We start from the raw sequence: 8,193 nt of genomic DNA on the forward strand, positions 1-8,193 counted from the left end.
TATAAATATGTAAAAAATAATGCTAAAATCAATACCACGATCAGGACTGCATAGTGTGAACTGACATGTCTAAAAATATACTCAGATCTTGTTTGATGAACTTCCCTTCTTTTGCTTACTCATAGTCATGTTTCTTATAGTGAGAAATAATGTGTAAAGGTTCAAGCCACAGCCACACTTTGCACTAATTCAGTTACATCTGAGATTCTGCTGAGGACTTGATTGTTAGCTTTACAGCCCACAGGATGTTGCATATGTGAACCAGTGTGACCCTTGGCAGAAGTAATATGCGATAAGCATTCATATATACCTGTCCTTTAGATTGTTGTCAGGAATGTGTGACCCAAGGGCAAACAGGGCTTTGCAAATTGTGAATTCTAGGCATTTGTTCATAAGTTCAAGACATCACGCCTGTTGTCCCTCTGGCTTGTTAATGCAAAACTTATCATTATAGTGTAATGGCCCATGGGCTTTTGGGGAGAAATCTATATTTTATGTTGGAATGATGGTCCCTTTAAGCAATAGGTTTCTCTAGGAGATGATTTCTGGTAAAGCTCCTGGCTTCCACTAACTTATCATGTGGCTCGGTTGCCTAGGAGATGAACAATAGAAAGGGGGTCAACAACAAGTTAATTAGAGGGATAGGTAGATTGTGGGTATAGCTCTAGTCTCAAGCAGGGTTTTTAGTTAGTAGAACAAGCTTGCTGCAGGACAAGATCTCTTTCAAGCTGAGTTCATTTGAAATTCTGTGTGCTGGTTAAAAGAGTTTAAACCTCTTGTTAATTGAACAATCCCTAACAGTGAAAAAACAAAAACAGAATTACCTGGAAAAACTCAGGAGGTCTGGCAGCATTGGCGGAGAAGAAAAGAGTTGACGTTTCGAGTCCTCATGACCCTTCAACAGAACTGAGTTCTGTTGAAGGGTCATGAGGACTCGAAACGTCAACTCTTTTCTTCTCTAGGAGATGATTTCTGGTAAAGCTCCTGGCTTCCACTAACTTATCATGTGGCTCGGTTGCCTAGGAGATGAACAATAGAAAGGGGGTCAACAACAAGTTAATTAGAGGGATAGGTAGATTGTGGGTATAGCTCTAGTCTCAAGCAGGGTTTTTAGTTAGTAGAACAAGCTTGCTGCAGGACAAGATCTCTTTCAAGCTGAGTTCATTTGAAATTCTGTGTGCTGGTTAAAAGAGTTTAAACCTCTTGTTAATTGAACAATCCCTAACAGTGAAAAAACAAAAACAGAATTACCTGGAAAAACTCAGGAGGTCTGGCAGCATCGGCGGAGAAGAAAAGAGTTGACGTTTCGAGTCCTCATGACCCTTCAACAGAACTGAGTTCTGTTGAAGGGTCATGAGGACTCGAAACGTCAACTCTTTTCTTCTCCGCCGATGCTGCCAGACCTCCTGAGTTTTTCCAGGTAATTCTGTTTTTGTTTTGGATTTCCAGCATCCGCAGTTTTTTTGTTTTTAATCCCTAACAGTGAGATGGACTTCTGGGATAGTTATGCTGAGAAGAGAGAAAGAGGTGGGAGAATTTTAGATGCAAGACTCTAGAGAACATTAGAACCAGGAAAACTCTGACCTGCGGCAGCTATGTTTAAAATGCAAGCGATGCCTGTGTTGAACTGGGAGTCTGTAACTGTGGGACGGTTGGAGGAGATCTGAAGAGATAACCTTGCCAGAAGTAAGAAGAAGGCTCAAAAATCTAAACCCTTTTATGAATTTTAACCCACATACGAATCATAACCCTCATATGAATTTCTGAAACTGTACTCAGACCAAATGATTAATCTTCCAATTTCTGGTATCAGACTTGACTTATGGGTGTGGAAAGAAACTTGAGTTAAATTTGGTTTGAAGTATAAGTGACCATGTTCATTATACTTACAATATATTTAACGTAACTGACAATTGAAGGCAGTGTAGTTATTTGTGTTCGTGTTCCTGGATTTTTATGCAGTAAAATTCTTTTGAATTAAACTATGAACCTTGTGGCTTCATTCTTTCAGTAAATACCTGGTTTTCAGATTTTTATAAAAAGTAAACTTGTTACTGGTCTCTACTGAGACGATACAACAGATAAAATGAATTATTTAAATCCTACATAGTATTTCACTTCCAAGGGCCAACTGACCAAGAAAGTGTTAACTTAAAGGAAGAAAGAGCACAGTTAACGTTTCGAGTCCGCATGACTCGAAATGTTAACTGTGCTCCATTACACAGATGCTGCCAGACCTGCTGAGTTTTTCCAGGTATTTTTGTTTGTGTTGTGGAAGAAAGAACTTCCACTGATATAGCACTTTTCACAATGTCAGGATGTCGTAAAGTGCTTTACAACCAATGAAGTACTTTTTGAATTGCAGTCACTATTACAGGGAAATGCAGCAGCCAATTTGTGCAAAGTCGGGTGCCATAAACAGCAGTGAATTAAATGGCCAGCCCTTTTGTGTTTAGGTGTTTTTGAAGGATAAATGTTGGCTGAATGCCTCGCTTTGGTTAGTATCATTGGATCTTTTACGCATACTTGACGGAGTAGACCGGACCTCTGTTTCATGTCTTATGCAAAAGATGGCACCTCCACCACTGCAGCACTCCCTCAGTATTATGCTGTAGTAGTGCCAGCAGGGATTATGTGCTCAGGTTTCAGGAGTGAGGCTTGAACCAGGAACATCAGGCAAGTCAGCCAAATGTAAGTGGGGAAACTTTTAGAAACAATAATCTGAGATAAAATTAATCAGCATTTGGAAATTATGGGCTAATAAATGAAAGTCAACCCAATTTGTTAAAGGCCCAGTCTGTTCACTCTTTCCTGATGTCTTCACAGTTCTCTTATCATCTTTGTAAATCATTGTTACAACCCTCTCTATTGCCCCACCACCTTTTTTTATATGGTGACCACAACTGTGCACAATGCTCTAAATGTAACTAAGGTTTGATACAAGTTTAGCATAACCTTGCTACTTCTCAATTCTATCCTTCTAGAAATAAATGTTAGTGCTTGGTTTGCTTTTTTAATGGCCTTATTAACCTGAATCATTACTTTTAGCAATATGTGTATTTGTACTTCTGCATCTCTCTGTTCCTCCATTCCATTTAAGAAAACATCTTTCTCCATTTTTCTTACCAAAATGTAATGTAATATACATGTATCAAGGTTGAAATTTGCCAAGTAGTGTGTGACTAACTTGATTGAATTCTTGAATTTTTTCATTCTTTCATGGCCCGTGGGCATTGCTGGCTAAGCCAACGTTTTCAATACCCATCCATAATTGCCCTTGAGAAGATGGTAGTGAGCCGTCTTCTTGAACTGCTGCAGTCCATGTTGGCCAAGACATCCACAGTGCTGTTAGGGAGGGAGTTCCAGGATTTTGACTTGGCAACAGTGAGGGTACGGCGATATAGTTCCAAATCAGGATGGTATGTGGCATGGAAGGGAACTTGCAGGTGGTGGTGTTCCCATGCGTCTGCTGCCCTTGTCCTTCGAGATGATATAGGTCATGGGTTTGGAACAAAGTAATGGAGATGTTAATGTGGTTGATATTATGTATAATGACTTTCAAAAGGTATTTGCCAAACTACCACATAATAGACTTGTTAGTAAAATTGGAATTAATTGGACAATGGAAGCATGGACACAATTTTTTTAAACCAAGGAATAGAAAGCAGAGCTGTGGACACTGGAGGGAGGGATACTGTGCTGTCCCCAGGAGTTTCTGTGGTTAGGGATTGGAATGCTTGGAATGCACTGCCAGACTCTGGTGGAGGCAGGTTCATTTGAAGCATTCAAAAGGAAATTAGACTGTGAGCAGTAAAGAAAGAATGTGCAGGGTTACAGGGAGAAGACATGAAAATGGCACTAAGGGAATTGCTCATTCAGAGAGCCAGTGCAGACACAATGGACAGAACAGCCACCTAATGCACTGTAATGATTCTGCTATTTTTTGACATAAATGATCTAGACTTGGGTATAACAGGGCTTAATATTGAAGTTTGCAGATGATACAAAACTCAGAAAGGACTTTAGTATTATTAAAGACATATATTGTTAAAATTAGCAGGAAGATAGGAGTAGACGTAAGGGAAATGGACAGGATTGTGGCTGATGAAGTTTAACACAGAAGTGTGAACTGATACATTTAGGTGGGAAGAAGAAGGTAATATGAACTAAATGGTACAATTTTTAAAAAGAGGTGCAGGTACAGAGATGAGGGATACACAAACAAATCATTGAAGGTGGTAGGTCAAATTGAGAAGGTTGCTTAAAAACACATGGGTTTGTTAGTTTTATCGGTTTTATTAATACAGTTACAGAGTACAAAAGCTATTGTGTGCTGGTTGGACTGGCTGAGGAATGATTGCTGAGATATTGGTATGTCTCAATAATAACTGATTTATTAGATATAATAGAACTATACACAGATATACATGACTAGTGTTACTCTGCCTACGCTAAAGCATCCACCCTCTTGACTGTTAGTCATGTGTCTCTTACATCATCATTATGGGTGGTGCTATTTACACAGTCCCACACATCAATCCTTTCAACCCTAATACTATGTCTCCCACCACCACCCCCCAAGGCTTTGTTCATATATATTTTTACATTCGTATTTATGTACTATTCCATCTCCCCACAAGTCTCTGACTTCATAGATTCAATCTGTCAGGAGCCTCCATGACTGTCCCTAATTGTATTCTTGTCAGATTTGGAAGACCAGCAGCCTCTTGTTGAAATTTTTAGAAAAGGTGGACCTTGCATGTTTTTGTTCTGTCTGTAGTTCAAGACTTGTTTGGCTGCTAGCATCCTTGACTACCACTTTTGGTGGATGGATATGTGTTTATGTAATTTCTAGAATGTCATCACTGTTGAATGAATGTGGTATTGGAACAGAGTATTCTGTTACTAGAGTTTCATCGTCCATCTTCTCGGCAGTACTACAGAGTGATGAAGGATCATTGTCATGCTCATGTATTCCCTGGTCTAATTGGTTTCTTAGGCCTTTGGTGAGAATTCTCTCCCTCCAGGACATCTTCCTGGAAAAGTGCAGGAATGTCAATGTCTGTGAAGAGTGTCAAAAAATTGGCACTGAAGTCTCAATCCAGAACTTCAGTGCACTTGGATATTTTCAGGCATTCAGTTCTGAAGTCATCCTTGGATGTTTGTTGATAGATGTCTTCCTCTTTCCTAATGAGATTGAGGTCTATGCAGGCTTTCCAATTTAGAAGAGAGAATTCCTGATTCTGTAGAACATACAATGTTTCCGGTATGTTTTCTCTTTTACTGGAGCGTTGCCTGTAACATTCCCTTGACTTGTGGTTTCACCCCTCCTGGACCACGTAGCTAGGTTTGTGTTGGCTTCAGGCATTGTGTGACTAACCATGTTTCTTTGTTTGATAAAACCATTAGACTCGCTCCGGTATCCAGTTTAACATTGGTGATATGTCCATTGACATAAATATCTGTGCTCCAGAAAGTATATTTGGGATCTTTGATCTCACTCAGGAAATATTTTTGTTCCTCTTCTCATTGAAATTCCTCAGTTGTGTTTGTAGCCTTGTGTGTGAAGACTTTCTCCTTAACTCCTGTAAAGTTAGAGGCTTTACTTCTGCACATCTTCCTAAAATGTCCAATTCTTTTGCAGAGAAAGCTTTCAGCAATTCTTCCAGGACACTGTTTGCATCTGTGGGTCTTTTTGATGCCACAATACTGGCATGGTTTGATGGCATCTTGTACTTTCCCTCCAAATGGTACCTACTGTTCTAATACTTCTTTTACATTCCTGTGCTTAATGAACTCCACGTTCACTGGAGATTTCCTGATCAAAGGTTTTTCTTCACCTCTCAGTATTGGTCCATTCTGTTTAAGGACCTCTGTTTGTCACACCAGCTGTATTGCCTTCTCTAATGTTAGGTCTTGCCATTGCTCTGATAAGGTGTCATTGGTAACACTGACTACAATGGGGTCTTGTACTAATTCTGTTTTTGGGTCTCCAGACTTGCATCCTTCAGCCAGTCTATAAAAGCACCTATTGGTTCACCTGGTTTCTGGATAAATTTGATGAATTTGGCCCTTTCCAGAATCTTGTTACTTCTCAAGTTGAAATAGTTATTGGAGGCCTTTGAAAGGCTTTAAAATTTATCTGAGATCTTATTGATGCCTTGTCTTGCAATAACATCATCTGCTATTGTTCTAATGGAGTAAAGTAATGTGTTGACCTGCTCAGCTTCAGACTTATTGTCCAACCCTGAAGCAATTCGGAACCTCAAGAATCTTTTTCTCCCAAAGATCCCAGTTCTGAGTTAGGTTTGGACATGTGGAAGGACCAGATCAATCAGGTAATGTAACTATGGCTGCTTTAAGCTTCTAGGTGGTTTGTCTTAAGTTTTAAACTTTTCTTGCAGAATTGCACTTTTCCCATACTGATCAACCTTTCACTGAGACCTACTGCAGTCGCTGTCTCTTTTGGGTATTTACTTCTTAAATTCTGCTAAGCTTTTAAACTCTTCATTTGAAGTTATCGCAATACTCTCTTCACCCCCTTCCCCCAGGATCATTGAGCCGTTTGTTTTCCATCTGCTACCTTGTGGTCACCACATGTAGTCCAGGTCTGAGGTTGGAACTATTACAAGGACATACCTCGGAGCTGGACTGCGAGGGGTATCAAAGCCTGTTAGAGATGTGATTTGTCCATTGCTGCATGGCTAGTGTGGCAAGTTTTTACCCTTTTTTTTAAAGGGTTGTTTGCCAGTTCCACAATCTTTGCTTGGTTCTCTGAGCCTTGTGCTGGATCGGGATTCTCTTCACAGATCAGCACGTGCTGTGGTGCAGCCCTTAACGATTTGAACAGTTGATTTTCTAACTCTTCCCTCCTCTGATCTGTCAATGGAGCTGCTTTTGGACTTCAACTACGCCTTACTGAGTTCTGAATTTTGGTGCCACTTAAAGTCAGACTTGCAAACTTCCTTAAAGCTGAATTTTAAAGATTTTGGGGTCCTTCACAGATGCCGTCACCGCAGCCACCATGTTGTATGTTAGTTGGACTGGCTGAGGAATGATTGCTGAGACATTGATACGTCTGAACAATAACTGGTTTATTAGATATAACAGAACTATATACAGATATGCATGATGAGTTGTTACTCTGCCTAAGCTAGAATCATTCTCTCTCTCGACTTTTAGTCATGTGCCTCTTATATCATGATTGGTGCCCTGATATAAGAGCCCTTTCAGCCCTAATACTAAACAGTTGTGTTCAATTCTGGCACCACAGTTTAGGAAGGATGTCAAGGTATTTGACAGTGTTAAAGAGATTGATTAGAATGGTTCGAGGGATGCGGAACTTTAGTTATGTGGAGAGAATGGAGAAGATGGGGTTGTTTACAGAGCAACAGTGAAAGAGTAGGGGGAAGTGGTATTAATTGGACAGCTCTACCAAAGAACTGACGCAGGTACAATGAGCTGAATCCTGTCCTTCTGTACTGTTCTACAACCTTCTGCTACAGAGGAGAGAATATGACCACTGAGCCCACATTGACACTAAGGATGCATATGGGATAGCATGGAAAGAGTTAGAGTGAGGGGAAAAGATCTATTCTACAGCCTGGGGCAGTGGTGGTGGTAGCAGATCTTTAGCACTTAGTTTTATAATAACAGGAATCCCAGTCCTGCGCTGATGTGTCTAGTTCATTTGGGTATGGTTGGGATATCTCATGGCACTTTTTCTGAAGCATAAGTTCTTAAAGTGTGCAAGATGCATCAAAAGATAAAGTGATCATGCATCTTGGTACCATCTGCAAGACATGGTGGTGTACAGCTTAGTTGCCACATCTGCCCAGAAAACAAAAGTCACAAGGGGAGGCCATTCAGCCCAGTGCAACCATGCTGACTTTCAGGGAGCAATCCACTCAGTCCCATTCCCCTGCTCTTATCACTGTATCTCTGCAACTTTTTCTCAACTACCCATCCAATTTCCTTTTGAAAATCATCGATTGTCTCTGCTTCCACGGTAGGCAGCAAGTTCCAGGTCATTACCACTCGCTGCTGCGTAAGAAAAAGTTCTTCCTCACCTCCCCTCTTGCCCACAAACTTGAACCTGCGTCCTTAAATCCTTGAACCATCAGCTAACGGGAATGACTTATCTTTACCTACTTTACCTAAACCTTTACACCTCTATCGCCTCCCCACCCCCCA

This window comes from Carcharodon carcharias, chromosome 23 (genome assembly GCF_017639515.1).
Source record: "Carcharodon carcharias isolate sCarCar2 chromosome 23, sCarCar2.pri, whole genome shotgun sequence".
NCBI classification, from domain to species: Eukaryota; Metazoa; Chordata; class Chondrichthyes; order Lamniformes; family Lamnidae; genus Carcharodon; species Carcharodon carcharias.